Source organism: Sus scrofa, chromosome X, assembly GCF_000003025.6.
Source record: "Sus scrofa isolate TJ Tabasco breed Duroc chromosome X, Sscrofa11.1, whole genome shotgun sequence".
In the NCBI taxonomy this organism is placed as follows: domain Eukaryota; kingdom Metazoa; phylum Chordata; class Mammalia; order Artiodactyla; family Suidae; genus Sus; species Sus scrofa.
In genome coordinates this window covers 117,901,426-117,916,448 of record NC_010461.5, presented here as the reverse complement: position 1 = coordinate 117,916,448, position 15,023 = coordinate 117,901,426, and the positions used below count along the sequence as shown (strand labels likewise).

General features: G+C 39.8%; 1 pseudogene; it reads left to right on the top strand.

Annotated features, from left to right (window-relative positions):
• LOC100624589 overlaps positions 6,068-15,023 on the top strand; it is a 42,905-nt pseudogene continuing 33,949 nt past the window's right edge.

Genomic DNA, 15,023 nt, shown 5'->3' with positions numbered 1-15,023 from the left:
CTTTGTGTCTGCTATCCAGAATCTCAGATGATTTTTAATATTAAAAAGCACTGCTTCAGGAGAATATTTTATGACATTTAAAAATCACTTTTTTATATAGTGGAAAGTGCTCTGAATCACTGCAAGTCAAGGTTTTTGTCAAGAGGAGACTGAAGGGTGAATTATGATAAGTGAAACTGAGTGAGGTAAAAATGAAAAAAGAGGATGTTTGGAAAGTACAGAGAAAAGCCCCCACTCATGAGAGTCCCTTCCAAGGACTGTGTTCCTTACTCCCAAGCCATCTTCCTAAAGATCAGGGGCACTCAAAGCTTGTAGAGGGGGAGTCCTTGGGCTAGTTTCCATGAAATTGTTGAAAGGTTCTTGTAAATAAGGTAACATAGAGAAAAAGGCTGCAATGTTACCTGGTATATAACCATTATAAATAGAAGCTATTAAGTACAGCATATCAGAGTAGAAATCAATTTCAGCACTTCTTACCTCTGTTGGTCTTGGGCAAGTAACCTAATCTACCTGAACCTCAGCTTTCTTTTCACTCAATGAGTGGGTTAAATCCTGTTCCAGGGGCTGGATATACTTTGAGCTGATTTAATCCTAACTACAACTCTGAGCTGATGTATTATCATTATCTCCATTTATAACTAAGATGACCATTGTTGGCATCATCGCTTGATTTCTCAGGAGTGTCTCTGCTGCAGTATCTTTTTCTAGCTAACCCCAGATTGTTTTTGCTACTGCATTGGTTTTTCACCATTCACCAAAGAATGGATTTGCCTGTTTGATGACTGTATGGTCAGGCCACCCAAGATGGCTGTCTTCCTGCTGTCCATACATCCTCTGCTCAACCAGTGCCTGCTTCACCCACACCCACTAACAGACTGACCTTCCTACATACTTGCCCCAGGCCAGTGCTGTTTCTCATCAAAGGGGTGGTGAGGGGCATGCCCCTCTCCTGGTTTCCCTGGTAACTAATGAGCCCACCTGAAGTCAATTCCCCTATAACTGGCAGTCTCCCCTCCCCCGAGAGTGAAGCCTGCTGCCAGGTCTTGCCTTCTGATTCCCACAGTGGGGTGTTGCTCCAGGACCTGGCTTCAGATGGGTAAGCTCCCCCGTCCGTTAAATCACTAATGTCTCTGTTCTTGACACTGACTCTCTGGGCTCTTCCTTTTTGTCCTGTAGCTGGACCGGTGCGGGGCTTGTGGGCCTGCGGGATGTAGCCTAACAATGATCGTGATTGTGCTTGATCTCTTCTGAAATCACTATTAAAAAAATCAATTCAAACCCCTCATTTTGTATGAGAGGAAACAGAGTCCAAATTCAGTTCCTTAGTCACCCTAGACATATTTCAAGTGGTCAATAGCTACCCATGGCTAGGGGCTACCGTGTTGGGTAGCGCAGATATGGAACCTTTCTCACATTGCAGAGGCTATTTTGGACAGCAAGGGTCTATAGCCTTCTCCCACTAAGAGTAGTCATCAGAAAACCCGGCTCCTAACAGGACCATGTCCTAGCTTGACTGCCTGCTCACTAGATGCAATGAACATAGAGTTTGCCCTCTTCTCTCTAGCTGTAGCCAAAAGGAAAAGACATTTTATTTCTATGATTATGTCTATATCTATGGATGATAAAGCCTTAATTTCCTTCACCATCTGTTAGAAGACCAGTCTCATAGAAAAAGAGCAAAAGGCTAGCATGCTGTCTGTGGTTATGGTACTTTCTGTTGCTTACACATAATAGTCCTTGGTCACAGGAGGAAAGAACCACCACTGACTTATAGAGCAGCTATGCTGCTTTAATGGGAATGGCTATAAAGGTTTGTAAAAGAGCATATTAAAATAAATTTTCATCAGTGTCTCAAAGAGGTATCTGCACAGTCATGTTCATTCCAGCATCATAAGAAGCTAAGATAGGAAACAACCTAAGTGTCCATCAATGGATGGATGGATAAAGAGGATGTGAGATATATGTATGTTTATATATGATGAAATATTGTTGCCTTTCACTTATTTGTGCATGTATAATTCCTGTGCTTCTAACTGGTGTTTTGGACATTTGATTAGCTACTTTTTTTTCCCCTGAAAATCATGGAAAAAAAGGAGATTGATCAGGAAATTAAAATTATACCTTAAGTTCTTCTATGAAATAATCTTTATTGAGGTCTTACTCTGTGCTAGGAACAACATGCTTAACTCTGGACCAAAAGGATGGGGAGTGAGAGAAAGGGAGATGCCAAGATTTGGACTTGCTGACTTAAGCACTAGGGTGATGCTTATCACTGAAATTTGGGAAACTTTGGGTGGGGACAGAGCAGTTTCCAACTCTGACCTTGATTCTCCTGCTCTGCTTTTCTATTCCTTAGATCGTTTTACTGGAAATCCGATAGATTTAGATTATCATCACAAATTCTCATGGAAGTTTCATTTCAGAAGGATGTTTCATTTCCATAAGATATAGATGGACAGAAACTGCCACGACCCTATATATCCTATTTCTCAGACCTTTTTCTAGTTTAAAGTAGTAGAGAGAGTATTGTTATTTTTTTTAATTATGGAAGTCGTAAATGCTTGTAAAAATTTTAGAACATACTAAAAGGTATAAAGAGATCATATTTGTGCTCCAAAAGAACATTATTAACATCTTGGTAAATTTTATTCATACAGCAGATATTTAATGGCATACCCGCTGTGTGCCAGGAATTGATTGGGTGATGGAGGTAGAGGAAGGAATAAAATAGACAGAACTCCTGCTCTCATGGAGCTTACATTTTAGAAGGGGATAAAAACAGTTATTAAGTAAAATAAATGAATATGTAAAATAATGTCAAGTAAGCACTGTGAAGAAAAATGTAGCAATGTAAGGGTGATAGTGATATTGATGCAATTATATAATTGTATGGATTTAATATTTTATTGTATTTGAGATTGTTAATGATAAATTTTGCTCCTTAAATGATTTCTGTTTCTTCTTTTTTTTATGTTGGTTTATTAATTCTATCTTTCCTTTGGAGAATTTTCTTAGATGTCTATTGTCCTTTGGACTCTATGTATTTAAGAATGAGGCGATAACAATATATTTGGAAATTCTGAGCAAATACATTGTGCTGTTGTCTGGTAGACTTCAGTGTGGTAAATGCCCACATGTCAGTACCTATAAGTCATTTATCTAGAAATGGATATTCTAATCTTTCCCCTTGGGATCTAGCCTAGATTCTGAGAACTGTGCTGGTGGAGGGAGATCAGAAATATATATTAACCTGTATTTTCTTATGTTCCTTAATGTCTTAATGTTTTACATATAACTCTTCGATCTATTTAGAATGCACGGTAATATAATACAACATAACATACATATCTTAACACAATCTAATCTAATACAACATAATATAAATCAGTTTCCATATATTTAGTCCAGTGGCCTCAGACACAGAGCCTGTGTTTGAATCTTGGCTCCACCACACACTAATATCATGACCTTTGCCAAGTTACTTATTCTGTCTGTAAAATGAGAACAATAATAGAATCTACTAGGCAGAGTTGTTGTGAGTACTACTATATGTTAATATATGTGAAAAAACTTAAAACAGTTCCTGGCATACAGTAAGCACTGTCTAATGATTAGTTTTCATTATTATTTACTTTATATTAGCACCAGAGTGTTGTAATATTACAATTATAGTGTTTTAAAATGTGTGGAAGGAGAATTAGACTTTTCTCTGTGGCTTCATCTGATGAAATTATGACTAAATAAAGGAAGCTTTGGGGAGATAAATTTTAGTCAAAATAAGGAAAAGAAGGGCTTTTCTAAACATTATAAGTGCCTAAGGATGGCATATACCACATCAAAAATGGGTTTCCTTTCAATGGAAATGTTCATGAGATTGTTTGTGAACCATTTTGCCACACGGCTGCCATTCCCGGTAGTAAAAGACTAATTGCATTGAATGAACATTGAAGCATTTTAAAAAATCTGATATTTTATAATACCAACACTGTAATCAGAGAACATGAATGGATCAGAAAGGCAGAAAAATCAGTGTCAACTTGACCCTAATTTTTAATGACTACCATTTTGACCAGGCAAAAATAGAAGGTCTTTGTTAAACTATGATGAGCTATCATGTAGAACAGAACTGAAATCACATACATATACAGTAAAGATTATGGGAAAAGAGGTTTAGGTATGGAGAAAATATAAAAATTTAGCAAAGTTTTGGGATGTCTAGCCAAAACTGATTCAGACCAAAGGAAATTAATTCAGATTCCTTCCACTCAGTGACCTACATACTTCAATAAAATGAATAATCAATGTCATTGTAGTTGGTATTAAATATAATGTGAGTGGGTGGCCAGTGGTTGTGAAAAAGTAGTGTTGGGGAGGGGAAATTTCACCTCTCTCCCTCTTGAGTTCTTGTGATTAGACTGATAGAATAATTGACTCAAGACAGATTAATGGGAAAAAAAGAAGCACATTTTAACTCAGGTACATGGAGGTCTCCTAGAAATGGGATCTACATAGTGGCCTAAGCTGGCAGCTTTTGTACTGTTTAGACAAAGAAATGATACATCTGAGAGGAATTGACAGGGTAAAGAAACTTATATTTGGGGTGCTCAATTAGTGAAGAACCTAAACAGAGTTTGGGCTTAGGGCAGTAAATTAAAGAAGTGACAAGGTTTGTGAATACAGGCTCCTTGGCCCTGAATCGCCCACCTCTGGTGATAAGTGTGTCCTTCTACCTCCAGATGCAGGAAGCACACCTTTCACAGGAGACATTTATTTCCTGCTTTCAGGGAGACAGAGAGGAGGGTCAGAGTGTCCCTCCTGCATCGGTCTTTTCTTAAGCAACATTAATGTAAAATAATCAATATGCCATTGTGGCGTATTTTGGGGCAGCCTGCCCTGGGCCCCAACAATAGAAGTCATTTAAACTTTAAAGCAGCATACCTCTTCTGGCTTAATATGAGCACGTGTGTTTGTTAGTGCTCTGAAATTCAGACTTCCTTCCCAATCCTTCAATGTTGAGTTACGCTATTTAAAGATAACATTTATCTCTAATTTTACATCTCTTAAATTTCATTTTCCTTTCAAATAATTACTGAGTTCTGCTAGCAAAAACACTCACACTGACAGTTCTGGGTATTTTAAAGATCCTAAGTAAGTACTGAGGAGATTGAAAGAAAATGACCCCTGAGTGCCTGTGACAAAAATAACTCACTGGGAGGGAGTCATAAGCTTTGAATTATTTTTCCCATCCTAGGTCTTTCTGTGTACCTAGATACATTTGTGAAGTGCTTTCTCTATGTACCGACTAGAATCACAGAACCAGGATATCTTGAAATGAGACTGGTGACCTATGCTGGAAATGAAGGTAGAGGACAAAAGTTTTACACACGGGTTTGGGGATCTGCACATCTTGAGTGGACAGTCTTGAGTGTGTGCTTGACCATGCCGAGCATCAGTTATTTTTATCTGCAACGTGAGGATGATCATGCTCTGGCATAGGGTTGATGTGAGGATGCTAAGAGATGATGGATATGAAAGCATCTTCATGGAGCCTAGCACATAGTAGGCTCTTAAATATTGAATTATGAGACGTTGGGTCAGTCCCTTTAAGACTTGGGAAAGGGCACAGGGTTAGGAAGTCAATGTGGATAGAAGAAAGCACAAACCATGTCTTCCTGCCTGACAGAATGACAGTGGTCCCCTGTTGTTGGTGGGGATGTGTTCTAAGACCCCTCCCACTCCAGTCGATGCCTGAAACCTTGGAAAGTACCAAACCCCATACTCATATATGTTTTCCTACACATACATACGTATGACAATGTTTAATTTCTAAATTAGGCACAGTAAGAGAATATTCAGATTGTATGCCTCACTACTCTTGTGCTTTGGTGCTCTTAGTAACTAAAGTAAGGGTGACTTGAACACAGGTGCTGCCGCTGCTGCCCAGTCAATCTGATACCTGAGCTGGTTACTAAGGGACTAACAGGTGGGATCCGCTAGACAAAGGGATGATTCATGTCCCAGGTGACCAAGGAGCTGGTGGGCATGAGATTTCATCAAGTTCGTCAGAATGGCGTGCAATTTAAAATCTATGAATTGTTTAGTTTTGGAATTTTCTGCGTCACATTTTCAGACCACAGTTGAAACTGAAACCATAGAAAGTGAAACCACGGATAAGGGGGAACCGCTGTACTCTGGCCCTTCAGGTATAAAAATCTGAATCCCAGTCCTTCTTTCTGCTCTCCCTCCAGTTCTCAGCATTCCTGCGTCTTCCCAGGCCTGCTGGAGGTAACTAAGCTGCCAGCAACAACCTCCTAACTTTACCTGCCTCCTGGGTATCCCAGGCCTTGTGTCATTCACGTCAGGGCCTGCATTGGGCTTTATTCCCCAGGAAAGTGCTTCAGGTTGTCCCTCGCTAAATCCTTTTCCACTTGCCACAGGCCTTTCCCTGTCCCGTACTCTCTGGCTCTTGATAAACACGTGCTGCAGGGCACTGAACCACAGGTACTGAGCTATTAGATAGGGTGGCAGAGTCTGGCACACAGTGCAAACCTCCGCACTTCAGTACTCTCTGTTAAAAGTGGCTGTATGGAAGCATACCTTTCCCAGTCCTTGAAAATAGCTTCGTCAACTTCCACCAATACTGAATTGACCTTGATAGGTGCCTTTCATTGTATTACAATTCAGTGCTATAAAAAGGCATTTACAGACAGCCCGGTTGCATTATATGGGGGGGGGGCGTGTTAAGTAAATTATAGTACATCTGAGTGATTGACAATTATGCAGTATTGAAATGATATTTGTAAAGAGTTTTTAGTGACATGGAAAAATGCTAATGTTGTAATGCCTAGTGAATAAAAATAGGTTACAGAAATATTCTACATAAGATGATATAGGAGTTCCCTTCCTGGCTTAGTGGTTAACGAACCTGATTAGTATCCCTAAGGACTCTGGTTCAATCCCTGGCCTTACTCAGTGGGTTCAGGGTCTGGAGTTGCCATGAGCCTATGGTGTAGTCGCAGATGCGGCTCAGATCTGGTGTTGCTCTGGCTGTGGTGTGCATAGGCCGGCCGCTAAAGCTCCAACTGGACCCCTAGCCTGGGAACCTCCATATGCCATAGGTGTGGCCCTAAAAAGACAAAAAGACAAAAAAAAAAGATGATATAAAACTATCTAAGAAAATATGATATAGATGTCTAGTAAATAATTTACAACATTAGGAACATATATACCAAATGCAAAATGTATTTAAGTATGCCTATATATGTATAAATATATATACATACACACCAATCACATATATGTATAGGAAATAAACATGATACTAACATGATTATCTATAGATAAAGAAATTATAGGTGATTTTTTTATTTATATTTTTCCTATTCCTCAATGTTCTGTACTATGCAAAGAGTGGTTTTATAATCAGCATAAAATAAACTTTTTTTATTTCAAATAGTTATCATAACCAAAGTTAATTGTGTTTGAGCTGTGAAATCAGGTCATTACTTAGGTAGCTGAGATCTGAATCTTTGACTTCATTTTATCTTGAGTGCAAATGGTTTCCTTAGATTGGCAAGGCCAAATGGAGAAGCTTGATCCTGTAACCTATGGTTTAAAAATATGCTAAGTATGGAGTTCCCTGGTGATTTCATGGTTAAGAACTTGATGTTGTCACTGGTGTGACTTGGGTTACTGCCATGGCTCAGGTTTGATCCCTGGCCCAGGAACTTCTGTATGCTGTTGGTGTAGGGAAAAAAAAAGCTAAATGGTCAAAGAACTATATGGAACAGACTCTGTGTTTATGAGTCAGATCCTGGTCTTGAAGTAGGGGCTTCAGTAAGCTGAATGATGACTCTTCTCCAAAGGTATTCTCCATGTCCTAACCCTTGGAACGTGTAAGTGATACTTCATCTGCTCCCACCCCCGCCAAAAGGCTTTTTGTAGATGTGATGAAGTCATTTGAGATGGGGTCCTAAATGTAATCATATGTATCCTTGTAAGTGGGAGGTGGGGGGAGATTAGACACAAAGAGAAGGGGAGACAGTGTGATCATAGAAGCAGAGGCTGGAGTGATATGAACACAAGCTAAGTGATGCTGGCAACCACCAGAAGCTGGCAGGGGTGAGGAATAGAAGAGCCTCTGGAAGGAGCAGGGCCTGGCCAACAGCTTGATTTTGGCCTAGTGAACCTGAGCTCAGACTTTTGACCTCCAGAACCGCAAGAGAATAAAATTCTGTCCCTTTAAGCTACTAGGTTTGTGATACTTTATTACAATATCCAAAGGAATTGAATGCATGGTTGTAGTGACATGCATGAGACATGGGCTCTGGCTACAAAGTTTTCATAGACTGGGAGTGTAGTAAGGCATAAACAGAGCAAACTATAATATGTTGCTAAAGGTGACTAACTACTCCTGTGAGGTCTGAGAAAGTCATCCTGGAGGAGAAGCGATATTGGACCTAGGTCTTGGAAAATTAGTACATGAAAGTAACAGGATTTGCAAACCAATTTTATGAGCTGGGGGACTAGCCTTTTGAGGGAAACAATTTGTGATTTCAGTCCCATTTGGGTAGCACAGGACTTAATTGGTGGCAGTAGTGGTTTGGGCACAATGAGTATGCTACATAGCAGGAGATGTGTTTTGCCGTTGCTAAGCAACTAACTGTGTGACTTTGGGCACGTCACATTGATCTGTGCCTCAATTTCCATATATACAAAATGCAAAGTTTGGACTCAAGTTCCATATATACAAAATGCAAAGTTTGGACTAGATTCTAAATTTCCTTAAGTCTGTGTTTTGACAACACCGTAGAAGTGAAAATTGAGAATCAGTATATATGGACTAGTAAATTACAAGTACTTATAAGCCTGAGATAAGCATTCATAAAAATTCAAGTTACAAATTTAAAATAAAGTACAGAATATATTGCTATGAGAATGGATTTATTACGTGACTAACTCCATGTAAATATTTGCACACTTGTGCAACACTCAGACACTCACAACAATACAGCCATTCATTACATAGTATTGTGTTTGCCAAATTTTTGACTATTAAAATGTTGACGATAAATTCAAATAGACTCCTGGCCCACATTTAAATACTAGAACTATAGACACTGAATTGGGATCCAAGGGAGGGAAGATAAATGAGAGCCAAAAAGGTTAGCACTGGATGAAAAATGTTTTTTAGTCTTCTTGTCACAGTGATGGAGTATAAGGTCCAAAAGCTGGAATGGTTTAATCAACCCAGCTTCCTAAAAAAATTTGCTGTGATTCTTTGCTGAAGCCTTAATAAGAAGGCTAAGACTGTCCCCTAGGGTAGCAGGTGAGATGAAGCCAACTTTGCTCATGACAGCACTACAGATCATTAGCAGGACTGACTTGGTTACTTGGAGGATCAGGCAGGCAGAAAGAGATTCAGAGGCTATTATCCAATTTCTCTTTTCTACTAATCTAAGGAGGAATCAAGCTCACAGTCTGTTTTCTTCATGGCATTATGACCGGTCTTCTATTAGACCACTGATGACAGGAGTCTGAAGTCACCCATACGGGAAGAGTTGCCCAAGGAAGTACTCCAAGAGGAGGCTCACTAAGATGGGGGAAAGGAGAGTTGGGTGTTGTTCAATATGAGCTATTGGGCAAGGTCAACAATGAGAATGACAGGCCAGGTGAGAATCAGCTTGTTCAGAGAGAATTACACCTGCTTTCATGTTGCTGGAACATAAACTGTGGGGCAGAGATATAAAAATTGAAGCTAGAGAGTCCACCAAAATCCGTGTCACAGAGCCTTTTGTATTTCTAACCAAGAAGCTTGGATTTCAACCTGTAAGCCAATGGAGAACCTTCAAAAGTAATGACATTTGAGTCAGATGGACCAATAGCTGGAGGGATATACAGGGAGAGAGAAACCATTTCAAATTTCACATGGAAATAGTGCTCTGCATTTTACAAAGCTTACTAAAGAATCAGTAGAATAGGAGTTCCCACTGTGATGCAGCGGGTTCAGAATCTGACTGTAGTGGCTCTGGTAATTGTGGAGGCTTGGGTTTGATCCACTGCCTAGGCAGTGAGGTAAAGGATCTGGCATTGCCATAACTGTGGCATAGATCACAGCTGTGGATCAGATTCAGTCCTTGGCCTGGGAACTTCCATACGCCATGGGTGTGGCCATTAAAAAAAAATCAGCAGAATTGATAAGGGAAATTATAAAATTACACATCAAGCAATTGTATAAACTAAGGGTTAGAGCAATGGCTCTGACTTAAGGCAGCTAGTTAAGGGTAGATATAAGGGCTAGGATTTCTTCTGGTTAACAGAGTTGCCTGAAGACAGATTCTATTTGTCTTAAAGGATTGTGTCCTGAATTAAGGTGAACTTCCCTAAAAGGACTGTTTAAAGTCTCTTTCCTTATCTCCTTGCCTTTGGTCTTTCTTCCCTTAATTGTACTCTGTGATCTGATTTATCTATCAAAGCACAACTGTGATCATGCCCTTGTTATAAAACCACCATTGACTCAAAGCACCATTTAACCCCTGCCTAAAAATACAAATCTAAATTTTCCTGTCCTCAACTCTGTGGTTCCCAGCTAAGGTTTATATATGACATCAAAACTAAACAATTCTTTGCTCCTCTTAACATCTTACATGCTTCTGACCATGGTTGTCCTGGAATGTCCTTGTAATCCGTACACATCCACCTTCCCTCATCTCCTTGGGTTTGGCCCAGGTGTTTGTTCCCTTGTGATGTTCTTCCTGATCCACCTTCTAAAATTCAAGCTGGAATCTCTCCTTCCTCCATCCTCTTCGTGGTATTTTGTCTTTGCCTGTCTTTTATTTCTTTATTTTTATTTTTTGTTTTTTGGGGCCACACTTGCAGCATATGGAGGTTCCTAGGCTAGGGGTCGAACTAGAACTGCAGCTGCCAGCCTACACCATAGCCACAGCAACACCAGATCTGAGCCATGTCTGCAACCTGCACCACAGCTCACAGCAATGCCAGATCCTTAACCCACTGAGTAAGGCCAGGGATCAAACCCACATCCTCATAGATACTAGTCGGGTTCATTATCACTGAGCTACAAATGGAACTCCTGCCTGTCTAATATAGTTCCTTGAATTTTCTACCTCGTGTTATGTGTCATGGTCCCTTTTGTAAGCTCCTTGACAGGAGAGAGGATCGTATCTTTATCATTGTAAACTCTATTTTTTTATGTGGTTGCCTCTGCCTGGAATCCTTCTCTCGTCTGGAGAAGCCCTGTGCACTTTTTAAGGCTTTTTTCATCTATTATGTCTCCAATGTCTTTCCTGATTTCCTTTTTCCCACCATAGAAGAATTTTTCACTCACCCTTGGTGCCCATATAGCATTTTGTTCATTCCATTACTACCCCAAAAATATAAGTGTTAATTAAATTATAGAGTTCAGCGTATACAAGTGTTACTCCTTTTTTTTTTTTTTATCATTTCCTTGGGATTTTTTTTTTTTTTTGTCTTTTCGTCTTTTTGAGGGCTACACCCATGGCATATGGAAGTTCCCAGGCTAGGGGTGCAATCAGATCTGTAGCCACCCGCCTAGGCCAGAGCCACAGTAACGCAGGATCCAAGCCGTGTCTGTGGCTTACACCACAGCTCACGGCAATGCCAGATCCTTAACTCACTGAGCGAGGCCAGGGATCGAACCCGCAACTTCATGGTTCCTAGTCGGATTCCTTAACCACTGAACCACAACAGGAACTCCTCAAGAGGAATTTTTCATGAGTATTTTATACAAGTGCCATATCTACATAGGTTAGTGTCAGATGCGGGGAAGGTTTGAGCCTCAATCTTCAGTTAGCATTAGAGACTCACTTTTTAAGCACAATGTCAGGGCTGGAACCTGGGTGAGGTGAGTGAGGCATTTACCCAAGATGCAGAATTTAAAATGGTGCAGGAGTCATATCTGTGTTTAAAAGTTGTGGGTTTGTTTTTTTTTTTTTTTTTTTTTTTTTTTTTTGGAGTTCTCGTCCTGGCGCAGTGGTTAACGAATCGACTAGGAACTATGAGGTTGCGGGTTCGGTCCCTGCCCTTGCTCAGTGGGTTAACGATCTGGCGTTGCCGTGAGCTGTGGTGTAGGTTGCAGATGCGGCTCGGATCCCGCGTTGCTGTGGCTCTGGCGTAGGCCAGTAGCTACAGCTCCGATTTGACCCCTAGCCTGGGAACCTCCATATGCCGTGGGAGCGGCCCAAAGAAATAGCAAAAAAAAAAAGACAAAAAAAAAATTGTGTTTTTTAAAAAACATATTTTTTATTAATTTTGATTTTATTATTTTTTTAAATTTTTTAATTTTTTTGTCTCTTGTCTTTTTTAGGGCCACACCCATGGCATATGGAGGTTCCCAGGCTAGGGGTCTAATTGGAGCTGTTGCTGCCAGCCTAGGCCAGAGCCACAGCAACACAGGATCCGCGCCGCATCTGCGACATACACCCCAGCTCACGGCAATGCTGGATCCTTAACCCACTGAGCAAGGCCAGGGATCAAACCTGCAACCTCATGGTTCCTAGTCGGATTCATTTCTGCTGCGCTATGACAGGAACTCTTAATTTTGATTTTTTTAAAATGTTACATTAAAATATTGTTTTTCTTGCCTGCTGAGTTTTGAGTTATCTTCCTTCAGTTTTGCATTTAAGGTGAGTCCTGGCCTTTCTTGGTTTATAGGGTAGACATACTAAGGCTTACACTCTTTTATCTGCCTCACCCCTGGACCATCAAAACAAGGTGACTAACTCACACATCAGCCTGCTGACATCTCTGCATGGTTTACTAAAATCGGTGTATTCAATGTATAATTTTACTCATGAGTATCTCTTGATGAGCTATGTCTTATCATGGGTCTCTGACTGTGTATGAACTTTACTGAGTTACCCAAAGAGTTCAGGTTGGTAGACTGCTTCAATTCTGAAGTCTGGAGTGTGTCTTATCAGGTAGTGGGAGCCAAGGGATTGTTATATTTGTGAGAATTTTGTAATTCCTTAAGATGAAGGTGACTGACTCTAAGGAAGTAAAATAATTTTTACTTTTGGTATAGTCATCTGTAAGATATTTGTTTTGCTTAAAAGATTAATTCATTATAAGAAATATATTATCCATCCCTACTTTTTGTTTTCTTGATTCACATGCATGCCGTGGTATTAGGTAAGGTGCCTTTTTAATCTCTAAAGACTATGGCACATGACGGTAGGCCTTGTCAATGGTGTCTGCTCTACAGCACTGTCCCTAGCTCCTTAGGAAGGAAAATTAATATTAAGCACATGAATTCAAGGGCATCTGTCCAAATTCTCAGGTGGATTTCCCCAGTGCCTTAAAAAAAAAATCTAATAATAGTTCACACAGTACAAGCTCCCACAGAGCTTTCCACTCTAGCTTATTAATCATCAGTGTCCTATGATTTTCCTTACACAGCTTATAACCTAACTCTAATAATGCTGGGAAATATCATAGCAGCTTATGTTTAATCTTCAAGTACTTTTTTATTTGAATCAGATATGGATTGTAGTTTGCTTTTTGGGAACTTTAAGCATAATCAGAAATTTATATTTTTCTATATAGCATTGTCAGCAAAAGGATTGCAAAGCAGAAAGGATTCTTGGAAATTATGCTTTACAATGCTTTAATTTCACAAATGAGGACACTGAGATCACAAAGGTGATAAGTTTCTTTTGGCCACACCCATGGCATGCAGAAGTTCCCAGGCCTGGGTTTGAACCTGTACCACGGCAGTGACCCGAACCACAGCAGTGACACTAGATCCTTAACCCATGGAATCACCAGGGAACTCCAAAGGTAATACTCTTATTACAACCCATTTTTCCTCTCCTTAGATATACTGTGTGCAGCATGTGGCTTTATTTGATGAAAAAGCTATGTGGATATAAATAAGAAGTGTCCTCATGTGGTATTAGACCAAGTACTATATACAATTAATGAACTGGACAAGATTTCTCTAAGCTTTGTTCCTGCTGCTCTTATAAATCAATTTCATGTCTTCTTCAGTAATGTTTTTCATTTCTTCTTTCACATATAATTATTTCTCCTAACAAACAATTAGGATTATTTCAATTTTAGACCAAAATATAGATATTATAAAGGGGAGAAAGGTGTAAGATAAAGCAGAACAGAAGTTTTTTTGGTTAGGCTTTGGGGAAACATATATAGACATTTGAGTCAGAAACAGTAGTTTTTGTTTTTGTTTTTGTTTTTTTTTAAGCCACCCTGCAGCATATGGAGTTCCCAGGCCAGGGATCAGATCCAAACTGCACTTGTGAATCTAGCTGAAGCTGCGGCAATGCTGGATCCTTAACCCACTGTACCAGGCTGGGGATTGAACCTGTGTCCCAGTGCTCCCAAGGTGCTGCCAATCCTTTTGTACCACAGTGGGAACTCCAAAAAAAATTAGATTTGTTGAACTATATTCTTAGTACATTTCTATCTGTTTCACTGGGGAGCACTAAGATATGGATGAAGTGGCTGGAGTTGAGTCAGACTATCTATCATTCCAGAATCTTCTAGTCCGAATTTATCCTGCTTAAGGCTTCATTATACAAAACCCCCATGCCTTTGGAAGGCAGCTTGTAGAATATTTCTGTTGTTTACGGAGGATTTTCCATTAGTTATGCTGAATGAAAAATAATTCATTTAATTCTGCTTACTCAGGATTTGAGGCACTGGTTATGTAATGGTGTACATGACTCTTAAGGGGTTTCATTCTTCTGGAATAAGAAACAATCCCTAATAGGGAAATTCAACCCCTGAGTCTTGGCTTATGGAAGGTATATTGGCTACCATGCTAATAAGGAGCTATAACTAAATGCTTCAAATATCAGACACCATGCGATTTTGTGGCCTGAAAGGATAGAAATAGAAGTGAGCCAACATGAATACACGTCTAGGAGTGTTCATATAAACTATGGGGAGTATCCAAAATAGAACACAAAGTGAAACTTGGTTATGCCTTCTCCAGACTGATAGGAAAATCTCTTTGAGTTGAA